Source organism: Apteryx mantelli, chromosome 15 (genome assembly GCF_036417845.1).
Source record: "Apteryx mantelli isolate bAptMan1 chromosome 15, bAptMan1.hap1, whole genome shotgun sequence".
Taxonomy (NCBI): Eukaryota; Metazoa; Chordata; class Aves; order Apterygiformes; family Apterygidae; genus Apteryx; species Apteryx mantelli.
This window is the reverse complement of record NC_089992.1, coordinates 22944581-22960390: the sequence shown is the minus strand read 5'-3', so window position 1 is coordinate 22960390 and position 15810 is coordinate 22944581. Positions and strand designations below refer to the sequence as shown.

General features: G+C 51.7%; 1 protein-coding gene across 1 annotated transcript in view; it reads left to right on the top strand.

The window, feature by feature from the left end:
• The window catches only part of LINGO1 (leucine rich repeat and Ig domain containing 1), a 238608-nt gene that overhangs the window by 141404 nt on the left and 81394 nt on the right, over positions 1-15810 (top strand). The window contains exons 4-5 of the mRNA XM_067305383.1: positions 2276-2444; positions 13070-13155. The gene's annotated coding sequence lies outside the window, so the exon portion shown is untranslated. The remainder of the gene's footprint in view (positions 1-2275; positions 2445-13069; positions 13156-15810) is intronic.

Genomic DNA, 15810 nt, shown 5'->3' with positions numbered 1-15810 from the left:
CTGAGGACCTGGCAAATGCCCATCTTTGCACCAAGGAGGGCTCTCTGAGCAAACGTTTTCTCTCTTAACGGATAAATCCATCTCCGTGCTACCTAAGCAGTAGCAGTGGCTGGGCATCATCACATGGCTTGATGCTGTTGAGATGCTTAGTCTAAGCTTCATCTAATCCTCTTTCATCTCGAAATCAGGCTAGTGATCTCGCAAGAACAGGTTTTCTGACACCAGCCACGGTGTTTTGTGGTGTGTGCTTGTGCTGGAAGGGTAATGCTTCTTGTAGTGTTCCAGTGCCTCTGCTGCTGAGCTGAGCCAGAGGCAAGAGGGAAAGAAAATGAACCAAAATCTCTCACCTGAACTCTGTATGTGACTCTTGGATCTCAGGTTTAGGTGTCAGTGTTTGTTTTATAGGGTTTTATGGCATCTGGTTTTCTTAGCTGGCCTCTTGCATGGTATAAACCTGATTTTTATAGCCATGACTTTTGGTTGGATTAAAACTTTTTCAGAACATTCTCCTGAATCTGAACTATTTTGCTCATCCCTGCCATGCACTGCTGGTGTTCTTTGCATTTCCATCGCGTTGTGCTCCTTGGGGAATCCTACAGCTCTTTGGGGGACCAGCTATAAGAATATAGCCATGGAAATGCAGGGTCTCTAAGGTCAGCACATGAGAGTAATTTAAGACAGAGAGAGAAGAAAGAATTTAAAAAAAAGTTTTAAAATATTTCTCTTCCTCCCTTGAGGTCTGAAAGACCAAATTCGAGGAAGAATTTGAGGCTGCCATACTTCATTTGGACTTCACTCATGCTTGAAAGCTCCTGGATTGTGCACTTTGCAATCAAAAGCTGATTCCTGCTTGCTGAAAGCTGGAGGCAGGCTTGTGCGTGTGGTTCAACAGGCTTGTTATCCTCCTGCGTTGCAATATCCCCTAGACGTCTAACTGGTGTCAAGGCCTCAGGGCGTAGGGATGGAGCGACTTGCCAAGGTCCTGTTACAAGTCAGTGGCAGTGACAGGCAATAGCACTAGACCACTTGCCTGCCTCTCCTTAGGGCTCGGGGCATGGGAGGGGCCATGAGTTTGCTGCCAGTAAGATTTGCCCAGCCCTGGGCCGGTTCCCTGTTTGGGGATTAGATCATCTACCTGGGATTAGGTTTTGGCCAGGTGTCTGGGACTAACATCATCCCTCCTCTTTAACAAGAGAGGCCATGTGGGCAAAGTCTTCCTCAATCATCTGTGAACCCTGTCGTGATGTTGGGCTAGCTGTAATGGCTGTTGGCCATAGGCACGGCTGTTGGTGGAGGAATTAATCCCTCTTGTACATGTTCTCCAGCAGTGCAGGTCCTCCGCTTGGGTGTTTCTGGTGTGGTGCTTGTTTGCCTTCTTCTATCCCTCATAGCCATGGGCACAAAAAGCCCTGTGCTGGAGAGCAGATGGACGAGTGCACCTTGAGAGTAGGGTAAGAAGAGATTAAAATCCTTGGCATGGGAGAGCGTGGTGTCAGAGAACAGACTGAGCAGGTGGCAAAGAGCCAGGCCTTCGCGAGGGCCTGCGCCACTGCTCTGACACTGCTCGCTGCCACGACCTTGCTCTAATCCCTTAACCTCCTCTTGGCTTTGGTCTTCCCTTCCCCGGGTGAAAGGGGGGCACTAACGCTCGCTGGCACCTGGGGTCAGAAGGACTAGGTGGCAGATGTGGGTCCAGCACTCTGAGGAGAGAGAGAACTGAATTAGTGCTGATTATTTCATTACCTCTCTCCTCCAAACATATTGTCACCTGCTCGCAGCGTGCCACGTCCCTGCGAGGGCTCCTGGCTGCCAGGCCAGATTAGAGCTGCTTTACCAGGACTGGTGACTAGCGGGTCTGCCAGCTTCGCAGGCAGAGAAACCAAGGAGTGAGGGATATGATTTTCTTCTAGGGACACTATAACAGGACAGGGGCCTAAGCTGAAGTTAGGCTCTGGCTTTCCCTTGGGTCCTGCTGCCTTGGTCAGCTGGGCCCATTTGTGCTGTACAACCCTCAGTGTGAGTGGAAGCTTTTCCCTGTCCTGCAGCCCGTCACACCAGGTTTCCAGCTCATATTTCCTCCTGTGCTTTGGATGCACTGAAAACTCAGGTCCCTTGTACACCAGCCAGGATTAGGCCCACAGGGTTTGGGAGCTGCACTGACTTGTCAGCGCTGTGGTTGGCCTGTTTTACCTGATACCTCCCTCCTTTTGTGCCCTAATTGAATCTTTCTCCCTTCAGCACCTGCTCATCCTCTCCCTGTCCTCCTGTCTTGCAGGGAAGTGTGTCCAGGATTAACGGAGCTGCTCCACGTTGGGTCCCATGAGACGGGCAGGACAGCCCTGTCCTTCCTGCCTGGGCCTGGGGACACAGCACCATCCTCTTCCTCCTCTGCACAGGCAGCCCTTCCACTTTCTGAAACGAAGCCGTGAAGGTCTGCTGCAAAGGTAGGTCCTTGGACTTGTCCCTTCTTGCCGGCTGTGTCTCCTGTGGAGTTTAGCCAGCTCTCCTGGCAACCTGGCCTTCCTCCTGCATGTTTGTGCTGAGGCTTCTGTCCCACTGTGCCTCACGCGTGCTGACAGGCCAAAACTGGGGAATCCAGCCCTGCCCTCATGGAAGGGAGGAGAGCTGGCATCACCCATCAGCTCTGGGGTTAAAAATGAGGAAAATGGGAATGAACTGTTTGGCAGAAGGGATGTTAAACCCAGAAGGGAATGAAGGGGGCAGAATGGGATGCCCCAGGGAGAAAGCGGGGTGACTGCGGAAGGGAACGGATAGCCGTGGCAGGCGCTGGCTTGTGCACTGCTTCCCTGCAGCAGGACTTGCTGCTTGCTTTACTTTCCCGTTCACCCTAGTGTGCATTTCTCTCTGTGCCCCAGCAGGATGCACAGGGTAGGGCTGGGCGAAAGGTTTTGAGTGAACAGCTTATGCATCAGATAATTCGGGTTTCAGTCAACAGAAACAGCTCACGAATTCAGGTCATATTTAGCAAGCAGTTTTGGCTGGGGAAAAAAAAAGAAAAAATGTGAAACATTGAAAAGTTTCATTTTGACATTTTCAAAATGAAACCTTTCAACCATCTGTTTCAAAATGACATTTCATTTTGAAAATTTTTCTAGCTTTTTTTTTCTTAAGTGCGGGGGGGGGGGAAGCCACCTACAAACAAAATGAAAGCTTCATTTCAGACCAAACAGAATGTTTCATTCAGTCCCAGATTATTACTGGTTTGGGGGGTGAGGTTTTTTTCACTTGTCCTCTGGCCAAGAAAAAATATCTGATTTCAGTTGACCTAAATTACTTTCTTTTCTCACTTTGGCCACCAAAGCAAAGCAACCAAACAAAAACTGTTTTTGCAGCCCGGGTCTTTGAAAATATATTGCTGTCGGGGTTGAAAGCTGAAGAAATGGGTTTCTAGAGCAGGGTTTCTGGACTGGTGGGCCACTGAGACGATTTGAACAGCTACAGGAGATGTGGCCCCAAGTGAGATCCGTCTCTGGGTTATGGGGCATGAAACCAGCGTCAGGCTGGCTGGAGACGGAGCAGGGAGGAGAGGAAGGACAGGTTTCCGCTCAAGGACGTCCCTCGCCGGGGAAGGGGGCCAGGCGTGCTGGGGAACAGGTTGCAGGGGTAGGAGGCAGTTTTGTCATTAGTAATACAGTGTAGAGAGCGGGGAGTGTGATGGGTGTAAAAACTGCGAGGTTATTTGTTTTGTGTGTGCGCGAGGGCGTCAGATCTGAGGCATGTACTACGGATTGATTTTTTTCTTTTAATTATTTTTTTTAGAGAAGCTGGGAAGAGCCTGTGGTGGCAGAACACGTTGTACCAGTGACTTAGGGGATTGCAGGAGAGACTTTGTGGCAGCTAAATTTAGATGAGGCAGAAAGCTTATGCTGGCGTGTGTGCAGGGAGCGCTTGGCGACGAGCCACCCTGAGGACCGCTGCTCCTCCAGGGCTGTCGCAGCCCCACGGGGGTCGGGGGCGGCTGCGTCTGGTCAGACGGGCAGGGTCCATGTTGGCTGTTCTGGCTCTGTTCTTGCAGGGGGGTTTTCATGGGTGGCCAAAAGGAGCAGGGCTGGATTGCTGCTGCTGCGCAGGCTGCCCCCGTGCCAGCACCCTTTGCTGGGGTGATAACTGCCCGGCAAGTCTTAGCCAGCCTGGTTTACTCCCTGCAGAAAGCAGCATGTGCCTGTATCTTATTTCTTTCCCATCGAGCATCTGAGAAAGTCCATCTTTCCGCAAAGTCAATTTCTGGCTTATATGCACGTTTTCTGCTCTCCTAATGCTCTCAAATCGTGTTAACTGGATCCGTGCCTTCCCCCCCCCCCCATCTCCAATCTCTGACCCTCCCTCCTAAGCTCAGGGAGGCAGAAAGGGGGACACTAATCTTCTCTTTGCAATCTTGCTGTGCTTCGAGGGCAGGACAGCACTTGCTGGATAAAGAGCTGGGCTAAAGCTGCGAGAAAGTTGGCCAGCTCCAGCTGACTGCCTTATTGCAGCGACTCTGCCACAGAGTTTATGGGATTAGGACCAGTTTGATCGCTGCCGGCGCAGACAGAACAGACTTCTTGTCAAAGAAGCCATAGCGAAACAGCTTGGCTTGTGTAACTCCCGCAATCCACAGAGGTTGGTTTGTGATATGAGCTGCATAGCTTGTCCTGCTGCCCATATCGGTGTGGGAAGCCACAATTTGGTCAAAGCAGGGACTGAGCCAGGCAGGTGGGGAGATCAGTGTGACACTGAAGGGACTCTCTTTTTTGCCTGGAGGGTTTTGTGCAGTTGGGCTTGCCTGAGCAGGAGGAATCCAGCCAGGAAATAAGCCTCCTGGCCTAAGCAGGGAGGAGAGAGAACAGAAAAGAGTCGTGGAAGTTGCAGGGAAGAAGGGACAGGAGGGCTCTGGAGTAGCGAAGGGAAATGAAGGGTTGGTTTACATTGCAGGCATGGCAGGAAAGGTATAACATGGGGTTCAAGTACGTGTAGGCTTGGTTTGGGGTCAGAAGATGTAGCAAAGTCACGGGAATGAGCAGGAAATGTGTTCTCCCAGAAGCATCTCTGGCTTGTAGAGCAGCAGCAGTTGCACACTGAGGGCCACAAGCTGCCAGTGAAAGGAAGATGGATGGTATCATCTCCCCCAAACTGTGCCCAAGAGCCCCACCCATCCTAGCTGCAGAAGAGGCCTGGATGGTCTCCTCTTTTCCCATTAATGACAAGAAAGAGATGGGCTGGTGGTACCTGCCAAATCCCATTGCTGTTAGCATCTGGATAGCCCTTCCAACCATGTTCTCTGCTCAGCTGAACATCTGAAGTTACTTAATTGGAGAAAGAAGCTGTATCTTTCATTGACTACACCCCCTTCACCCCCAGCTTATCCTAAGCATGACCTTAACATTCACACTGCGTAAGTGGTCATGGAAACCAAGGCGCACGTGTGTGCACTTTGCCAAGCACTTGCTGGAAGTGAGATTGTTGTGCTTGGCAGAGACCCCCAGACTCCTCCCCAGTATGTGGCTGTACGTGCCCCACGTTGGCTGACGCCTTTCATCAGGAAGGAGGCATGGAGGGTTGGATCACAGTGGGAGAGTAGGAGAGACCCAAAATTGTGACATAAACAAAATCTGTGCTGCAGTGCGGGGAGGAAGCTGGATAACGTTCATTGCCGCTTTCTTAGGAGGAGTCTGCTGCTGGCACATCCCCCAGCTCCCAGCATTCAGAGCTTGCAGGACTCCCACTCCCGCAAAAAGGCTTAAAATACAAAGAGACTGGGCAGGTGTCTTGGTACTTGGGATACGTGGTAGGACAGCAGGCATTTGGCATTTATTCTCATGTGCTCCTCATGCATTTGTCAGCACTAGCTTCTTTCTGAAGCATTTCAGGCTTGCTGCCTTTGTCAAAGGCAAACATTGGCCTTTGAGCTATCTGAGATTGGAAGGGATGAAGAGCTGCAGCTCTGAAATCAGTGTCTGTCCTTCTTTAGAAGGGTGTCAGTTCTGCCTGAACATCTGTCATTTTGCAGGTGGGCTTGAACCCGAGGATCCTGTGTCTTTGAACCTCTTTCTTGCCTGTTGGGCTGTTAGGCCCAAGGGAAGCTCTGACTTGGTTTTCATGGTTATGTGAAATGGGGAGAGGATGTAGGTCTTCTAAGGAAAAGGGACTAATCCTAGGGCTGTATAAGTGGCCATACTGGGCAAGACAGTAGAAAGTAATGTTCGGTAAGGGACCTCAATCCAGTGTCCTCCAATCGTCAGTGTGTTCAGCGTATGCATTACCATAGGACAGCATTCACTTCTGGCCACTTAGAGGAGGAGGAACAGGCCTGAGGTATTTGTCAGACACATGGGAGCAGAGGCTTGTGGAACTGTAAACTGAAAGATTACATGAACCAGGAAGATAGTTGGTCTCCCCTGGGAAGCAAGGGGGGAGGGGGCGAGTTGCTGGAGAAAGGGGTGTTTATTCCGCAAGGAAACCATCCAGGTTGCTTTGAGAGGGGATGGAAGGGTCTTTCCAAAACCACTTTGCCCAAGTCCAATACTGGAAGCCTCCTGAAATTTGCTGAATCCTCTACCTCTGTTTTTGTATTTATTATTCCTATCTCTCATTCTTTCTCTCTCTTTTTCTCTTTCCCTCTTTCTTTTTTTTCCTCCCTTCATCTTTATCAGTAGCTAATGAAACAGGCAGGGAGAAACCCAATTCGTGCAGTAATTAAATTTACTTAGTGGGTATTCAGCTGGAGTAATGAGAAGTTTAATTCAATGATTAGTTTTTTCTTTCATTAATTAAAAATGGAACAACAGTGCAGTTACAGTGGGCTGCATTGATCCTCCCTGTGGAAGACTGCTGATGGAGGAGGAGGAAGGACTGATTTTGTGTGTGGGTTTTTTTTCCTATCCTCCCTTAAAAGAAGCATCCTCTATTCTTAGATCCTTGCAGGCCGTATATATGTCTTTGCAGCCTCTCTGTGCCCCTTCCAGCCCAAGAGGCTGGGGCAGATTCAGCCACCTGGGTGTATGCATCACCTGTGCCTTGTGCACCCTCAGAGGACACAGTGTCTCAGGGCCTGTCTGAGAGAACTTGGGGGGCCACAAGCAGTCTAAGAAGAAGCGTTTGGGATTGAAACTGCTTGTTTCAGGCCATCTCTGGCTGTTGGATACCCTGGAGAGGAGAGCTTTGTCAGGCTTGGGATGCCATCAGAGGGCTAGGTGGAGGACCTGGGGATGGCATTGATGGCTTTCTGGGAATGAAGGGGTAAAAGACAAGCCACTCTTTGGCTAATCTCTGGTGGAGGGATGGTCTCTGGAAAGATGTGGCAGAAAGTCCCTTGACATCTGGAGGTGATCCTGAAGGACAGCATGTAGCATGGGTCTGCAGCGTGGCATTGACCCTGATGGTAGAGGAACGGTGCTTGTCTGGTCCCAGGGCCTGGCAGTGGTGGTCTGTGCTCTTCCAGGCAATTGCAGGAGTCCTGTTGGCTCTGTACTGGGTGAGTGGCCATGACAGCAAAGACCTTTCTGGATGAGTTGGGCTTGTGGTTGGAGATGCCGAGAGCAGCAGGCTTTTCTGGGGCACTAGATTCCCAATTTAGGCCAAGAATTTGGCAGCTTTCTTGCCATGGCCTGGCTGCAACTGCCCCAGAGGAGGGCACAAGAGCACGCTTCAGCCTCGTGGGGAGGGAAAGCCCCCAAGTGCAACGCGGGAGCTGGCTGCTGGTGCCTCGGCCTGGCCCAGCCGCTCAGCGATGGCTCGGCTGCCCCAGCAGCCCTGGCGAGCAAGGGGTGAGCAAAGCAGCCTTGGCAGGGGATAGGGGGCAGAACTGAAAAGCTGTGGAAAATGCTTTCCAAAGGGCTTTTTGGATGGGAACAGAGGCCTGTGAGTAGCAAATGTCCTGCTCACAAGCACTGGCGCTGGCTGAGGCCGTTCCACATACAAGCATGTGCCAGTTGCCAGGCCCCAGAGGTGGCTGGTTTTGGAGCCTGAGGGAGGAACTCAGCTCAGGTTCTTCCATTTTCTCCTTTGCAAACAAATGAGTGAAGCTGCAAGTGATGCTGGAGTGGGAGAGCGTGTGCTTCTGTGATCTTCTCTCCTGCTGCTCCCTCTTCTTCACCACAGTCTTGCTTGCCCCATCTCCCACTTCCTCTCCATGTATTTTCTCTCCCAGGTAGTCCTCCCCGGCTTGTTCTCCCTGCACACATGTGCTTTATTCTTCCCCCGTCTCCCAGCTGACCACAGCCTGCCCACGTCTCTTCTCTCCTCTCTCGCTGCTTGGTCAGGGAGGTTCAGGGTAACTGGGCAGTAAGTCTGTGCAGGAGGGAGCTCCCACCATTTGAAACCCCAGTGTCTCCCAGATGGCATCTTCAAGAGGAAAATGAAAGGTCTTCCCTCTGTGAGGAGGCTCTCGGCTCCACTGGTTTCCCTGCAGAAACATCTCCCTGGGGACCAGGCGAGAACGGCCCCGGTTTCTCATCAAGCTCCCCACACAGGCCCTGTCCCCTAATCAGTCACAGCAAGCGGCCTTGCCGCTTAAAAAGGGATTTGAAATACTTGCTGTGGGTGGAAGATTGAAAAGCATATCCCAGCCCACAACAAGTTTGGGGTGGGAGAGTTGTTTTCCTTCCTTGCTAAACAGATTCTGATCCATCTGAATACATTAAATTCATATACATGTTTTTAGTCTTTTAAAGTAAATGATGTGTACAAGCAAAATATTAGTAAATCAAATAAGTTTTTGTTCTCCAGGCTCTTGCAGTGATGCTAGGACCTCTGATTTCCTCTGAAGCACAGTTGTGCAGGTTATGTTCCCCTGAAGCAGGGCCATTGGTTTGCTCCTGTTACATTTGAGGGTGATTCTGGTAGCTTTGGGGATCATTGTATGATCTGCCCCAAAGCATCTTTGTCCTCTGGACTACTTTGCAACACTGCAAATTCCCACACCAGTTTTGAACAATGAAGCTCAGAAGTGGCCTGTTGAGTGAATAATCGGAGGTTTAAAATGTCTCTTGGAACTGTGTTTTAAATCTGTGCTAAGTATATATGAGTTCACAAAGAATTGCCATCAATAACATGCCTGAAAAAACACAACCCAACAAAAAACCATTAACTTGCACTATAAATCCTGTGTGTGCAGGAGGTACTTGGGTACAAAAGCTTCCTCATGTGGCTGTGCATGGGAAGGGAGGGAGAACACTTCATCCCATTACTTGTGTCCTCTCTGCCACTCCTGTTTTCCAAGTCATCTGTTCATTTGCTGCTGTTGTGGGGGATGTTTTGATGGTGAGAATTAGCCAGGGGTTGTGAGCACCCTGGTTGGAAGCCAGTAGGTGCTGAGGATACTCAACACCTTTGAAAATGAGATGTTTGCTTTCTGCGGACTATCTCATATGATAACCACTTCTGAAAAGCCTGGTGCAGACCAGATCTTCATTGTGTTTAAACCCTTGATTTCTGGGCAGCTGCATCCATCCCATCACAGGAGAATGTGCTGCAGCAATGTGACGTTTCACTCGTTCTTACGCTGGGCTTCTGTAAACAGGAAGGGCTGTAGAAGAGCAAAGTGCTGTTACTGAAAGACAGCACCACCATCCTTGAAAGAGTACAAAGCTGCCAAACTGAAAGGCAAAGGAAGCACGCACATGGTGTATGAGGGTAGCAGAGTGCACAAGGGCTGGAAATGCGAGCAGCAGAAAGTGCCGGGGGAGCGGGCTGCTACTGACCTGGCTGTCTGCCTCCGCGCCACTTCAGGGCCGGCAGGGCAGCTCTCTTGGTGCTCCTGCGGCCCAGCACCCCGCAGCATTTGTGCTGGGCAGGCAGAGTGGAAGAAGGGCAGAGCAACCAGGGAGGTTGCTCTGTTCATGCGGGCGAGAGGAGACCTGCTCCTGCTGTATGGTGGCGAGAGCCAAGCTGTGTCTCTCTTGCAGGGGGGAAATCAAGCAGTTCCTCCAGGGTTTGTTACGTGGGGTTGTGATGCTGTGTGGGATTTTGCACTCGTTGCCCACCATCCTGGAGACAGGGGAGAGCTTTGCAGTTTCAGTTTTGATTGCTAATACTTGTGTCATTGCCTGCTGGCATTTTTTGAAACTGGGAGAACGTGGCAGTGGGAAAGGTGTGAGATGCTCAAAGGAGCAGTGGTTCCCTTTGCCTTGCTCAGAAACACATCTCAGCTCTGGGAGGTATGGTGGAGGACCTGCTCCCATGAGAACAGGGCCACCATGTGTAGGTGACCCTGGCAAAGCTCTTGCCTCCTTCTGTAGGTGCTTGCCAGGGCCTGCAGGTTGACTTTGGAGGTGGCATTGAGTCTGTGTCCAGGTGGATCGGTTGTGGTGTCCCTCTGCCAGGGAGAGCACCAAGGGGTGGAGAGACCTCCCTGGCTCTGATGGGAGGCTGCACACCCACCGAGGCTGGAGAGGACACATGGGATCCCACAGCAGGGTTGGAGCCTGCTCTGACAGTGTGAATGTCTCCTGAGGCTAACTTCTTACAGCCTGCTTGTGGAGCTACCCAGGCCTTGGAGAAATGACTTCCTTATTCCAAAAAAGGATGAAAACGTCCCCCTGCCTCTACCTCATCCCCCACACCAGTGAAAGTTGTGATAGCAAATGATTTCCGGGAGAGAAAAAAGGGAATGTGGGATATTCCTCTTCCTCCAGCGCACGGGACGGAAAGTCAAAGCTGTCATACTCGTGTTGCTTTCCTCTCCTCAGCATGTGCCTTGGCTGTGGGCAGGTGCGAGGAAGGAAGGCCGAAGGCTGGCGAGAAGCAGACCTGGGCACTGGGCCACTGGCAGTCTGTCTGGGCTGTGCCGTCTCCCACGCGTGGGGTGGTTATAGGATGGGGCAGGGAGCAGGTGGAGAGGCTGGCAGATCAGCGGTCCGTCAGCCACATACAGGACCCTGCTCTGCCCTGGCGGGACAGAGCTGCGGCGGTGGCCTGCTCCCCTTGCCTGCTGGGGAGGGAACGGGAAACCCCTGGCCTCCCGCGGCTCACCGGCGCTCTGCGAGGGGCCAGGAGAGCGCGCGTCCCCCAGGCAGCCTGGGCTACTCAGTCCTGTTGGTTCCTCAGCAAGTCTGCTTGGCTGCTGGGCAGCGCTGGGGCTGGGCAAAGCACAGGGGTCCCGGTGCTGGTCCAAGGGTGGTGATGCTTCGGTGCTGGTCCTGGTGGCATCACTGGCGGCAGGAAATGATGGCCCGGTGTGCTCTGGGGCACTGCTGTCTCGGGAAGCAGGCGGGATGGACAGTTTTCGTTGCTGCCAGGCTTTGTAGTGCTGTCTCCCCTTCAGCTTTCCTCTTCATCCCTCCTCTTCTTTCTCCTGCCTTTGGATATTTTTCTATCATCCTCTCCTCTTTTGTCTTTCTCTCTATTCTTTCTTCTCCTTATTCTTATTTCTTTCCTTTCTTAGTTTTCCATTTCCTTCCTTTGCTCTGTGCAAGCCCACCTTTTGAGAAAAGGAGAATGCCAAATGCAGCGTGGGCCTGAACCAGGCTCACCACTGCTGAGGGTGAAAGCTTATGGCTGGAGAGTAAGGGCTGCGAGCTGAGGCCATCTGCCCAGGGCGGAGAGTTCAGACTGGCATGTACCCCTCAAAATCCAGGCAAGCGGCATTTCAGTTTCTGTCTCTGGAAATATACTCTAAGGGTGCAGCCAATACTGGGGAGCATGTTCCTGGAGGGGCTGAGCAGTGCACTGGTTCCCAGGCCTGGCACTGAGCATCTCGCAAGGCGATTGCTGTGGATTTGAAGATGTGGGTGGGTTTCCCCAAGTATTTGAAGACCATCTTGTCAGTGATTTTAGCCCCCGAGGACTTGATTTGGTGGATGTCAGATCTGTTTCGTTCAGTGCTTTGAGGCCCATCCAGGCCACCTGCGTGAGCGCTGTGGAGCAGTTTTGCAGTGACATGCAGAGTGGGCAGAGCTGAGACCTCCAATGCCTGAAGCAAAGCTGGGGCAGCCTTGCTGTCCCTGGGGCGGCCCTGGCGCTTTGGCTTTCCCGTTTCCTTCATGGTGCCAGGCTAACCGGCACCCTGGGACTGAGCCCCAGTTCTCACACCAGGGACCTTTCTTGTGTGGTGGCCAAACTGGACTTATGCCAGCAGCTGGCATGAGCTGAGCGTTTCTGAGGCTGGACTGAAACAGGGAAAGGCAGAAGTAAATGAAGCTGGTAAGTGAAGCCTGAGGCCAGCATGTTCAAAGGACTGCAGATCGTGCTTTGCTCAGGGCTGTGTTTTGGACTGTTGCTGGTTGTAACACAGCAACTCCAAATCCCCAGTAAATGTGCAAGAGGAGCCCAGAAACATCCTGGGTCCCTGGGACCCAGAGTCCCCTAAGGCAAAGCCTCCTGGACTCATTGCTTAGATCCTGATCTGCAAGACCATTTGCAACTCTGTGCTTTTGTGGTATTGTGTGATCTGGTCATGTCTGTGAGAGCATTTTATTACCCTTGCAGCCCATGGAGCCACGAATATTGGAACAGACATGGATGCAGCCAAAAGCAAGCTGTGGGCCTGAGCTGGTGTCACAGCATGGCCCTGCAACCTCCTCTCTGTGCTGGGGACTTGGAGGCTCCATGAGCCTCAGCTGCCCAGCAAGTGTCTCGGGCTTTTGCAGAGGACTGAGACAAAAATTCCCACAGCATTATTTTGCAAGGGGAGTTTTTAAGAGGACTTTTACATGCATGTATTTCTTGAGACCACTGCAAGTGATTCCCAAGTGTCCTGGCCCAAATCTGTCCCAGAGCCAGCCCTGTAACTGTCAGTGGATCAATGCCCTGCCAAGAACAATTCTGCTCCATTTCCATTAGAAAATGGCTTCTATTAAGCAGTTCATTTTGGTCCTTTCAGCAGCTACTTAAGAGAGATTTAGCTGTAATATAGTTGTCCCAGGCCTACTGAATTTTGGTAGTCATGCTTTTTTGTCCTTTGCAGTGTGATTTATAGCTTTTAAATATTAGCTTGGATGAAGATTATGCTCTGAAAAGCTCCTGTTTTGGGAGGGAGAGGGGAAAGACATTCAGAGCTTTTTAATTTCTCTACTGCTTGCTTCTGTTAAATGCCAGGTTTAAAGCTCTAACTGTGATATTGTTTCTTCCACAGTGCATGAGTGGAAAGCAAAGGAGAGACCGAAGCCCGCTAAGCCTCTGGCATCCAATCCCCCAGCATCCTGACTTCATCTGACTTGGGTAGGTGATACACGAGCTCGGATGCGGTTGTATTGCCAAAGGTATGGTGCTCACAGGTCTCAGTCATGCCAAGTCCAAATCTGGACTAGTTTCTGTTGCCATAAGTGTGGTAGAAATGCCCTCCTCTCAGGGTCTGGGGCTGCTACCCAGCCCTTCTGGGGCATTAGCTGATGCAGATTTTGACCAGAGGACTGGGGAAGACTCTACCCACATGTACTGGAGGAGGTAGGTAATATTCCATCCATCATGTCCGCATGTGGATGGATTTTACCCAGGGTGGCTGAGGAAGGCATGTGACATGTCTGCAATCTTTGGACAATTCTTTGAAACCATCATGGTTGAGAAAGGGGTTTTTGTCTAGAGGCTGCTGTCATCTGGGCATACCGCTGCTCTTAGACAGGTGGGTTCGCTCGAGCTTAGGTTGCGGCGGCAAGGGGCAGACGGGTCTGCACGCTGCCTGCAGGGATGGCTGTGTGTAGTGACCTAGGAGGGTGCTGGGCAGAAATAGTGCTCATCCTCCAGGAGAGGGCAAGCGAGAGTGCCCTCAAAAGCCAGCGCTGTGCGAGATGTCTCTATTACCATTGCACGGCGCCGCGCACTCTCCAGCTCAGCCTGCTTCCCAGCTCTCTCGCCAGGACAGCCAGAGACAGGAGCAGGTTTCAGCTTGTACCGTACATACAAAATCCGAGACTAAAATCTGTGAACTGTCAGTTTGATGCAGGCAACGCGTGAGACAGCAAACATCAGAGCTGACTGGGCTTAGGCAATTTCCCAGAATGTCAGTCCTCTGGAGAGAACAAAGGGATCTTTCGGTGAAGAACAGAATTTAGTTTCCTAATAAAGAAAAAAAAGGGGGGAAAAAAAACCCGGGATGATTCAGGCATCTTTTATATACTGGAGCTGGGGGGTGGGGATGGGGGGGAATTATTCAAACTGGATCTTCTCTAACCTGGTATAAGATGGCAGAGCGCGCTCTGCTCTGTCCCCCGCAGAGGGAGAGCCGCTGTCAGTACAGCGGGGCCAGCCGGGAGGGATGCTTTTGCTTGGGGTACGGCTCAGAGGGAGAGCAGAGGCGCTAACCTGGGGCTGCCCATGAGGCACCATCCCGTGTCTGCGTCGAGTTCAGAAGAGGGAATAAAAACAGCGGGCCAAAACTGGCTTTCATGCACACACACATGCATGTGGATATATAATTTCCCCTTTACATCATGTTCTTTGCTCAAAGCAAGAGCAGGCTGCATAGGCTCACTGATGCATGCAAAAAAGGGACCCGTGTCCTTATCGTGCCTCCTGTTCTTGTGCGAGAGGGGCTTGCAGAGACGTATTGCTAGTTTCTTGTTGTCGTTGCCTGTTTTACTGTAAGGCCATGTGATGTGTGAGCACAGAATGAGACCCAAAAACAGCTTCTGGCAAAAGAGACCAGCCAGACAATGACAGTGGGTTTTATGCCATTTTTATAGTGTGGAGCATAAGGAAAGTGAGCCTGTGGGAGCCGAGCACTCGCATCCAGTCAAAACTGAGTAGGGGCTGGAGGCCGAGCCCGTTTGGCTCTGCTATGAGCCCAGCCAGGCATGCAGAGTAGCTTGCCCAAGGCGACAGAGCTCAGAGTCCAACTGGGAACTCATCTGTGCTTTGAGGTCTCTTGCAGTGGATTGAGATGGCAGGTGGCTTGGACAGGCCCCAGAAGAAGAGCTGACTGCTCCTGGAGCCGACTGCTTCTGGGAGGAAACCGAGGTGCAACAGAAAACTTGAGTCCAGGGATGCAGGAAGAGCCTTGGTGAAGCAGTGAGGAAAAAGGGGTGCTGGTCCAGCCGAGCAAAGCCCGTGCTGTTGGTGGCAGATGGGTGTCTGCCTTTGGGCTGCAGAGCAGGAATAGATCTGCTCGCCCTTATTCCCGCAGGCGCTCGTTCGCAGGTTGGACCGAGGCTTTCACGGCGCGCTGAGCAGCATGTTCAGCCTTGGCGAGTGGGGATGACGGGGACAGAGAGCAGTGATTAGCCGTCAGGCCTGCGCTCCATCATTGTGATATCGGGAACAGATGCCTGAGGAGTGGGATCATTGTCGACGGCATGTGCGTAGCGCACCTTGGTCAGGCCCGGCTGGCAAAGGAAAGGCTGCCGAGCAAGGAGGGGAGAATACCTGCCCTCTGTCACCTAAAGGGAGACACTTGCACGTGACAGGATGCCCCAAGGGTGCAGAAGCTTTGGAGGAGCAGAGCAGACCATCCCATGACTAAGGGCACTTGGGACCTCTGTTATTTAATTAACTGAGAGCAAAACCCGGTGTGCCGGGCGCAGGGAAGACTACGTGCGAAGGATGTAGTTATGAGGAGTTCCCACAGTGTCGGGGCTGAAGTTTGTAGATGCTGGCAGGGCAGGGTGGGGGACCATGGAAATAGTCAGCAGTTTTCTGCCAAAATGCTTTCTCAGCAGTAAGTCCAGAAATGCATTTATTTTTAGGTGATCTTTTATCAAAACGGAATTCCAGGGGGAGATTGTCAGGCTGGTTGAAGTCCTCTCTGAAAAAACAAGCGCTGAAAGTCATTTGATTGTTTTGGATTTTGATATTTTCTTCCAGAGTCCCAAATGCAAAAGCTGAAGGTTCGTTCCCTCTCTCTCCCTCTCTCTCCCTCTCTCTCCCTCTCTCTCCCTCTCT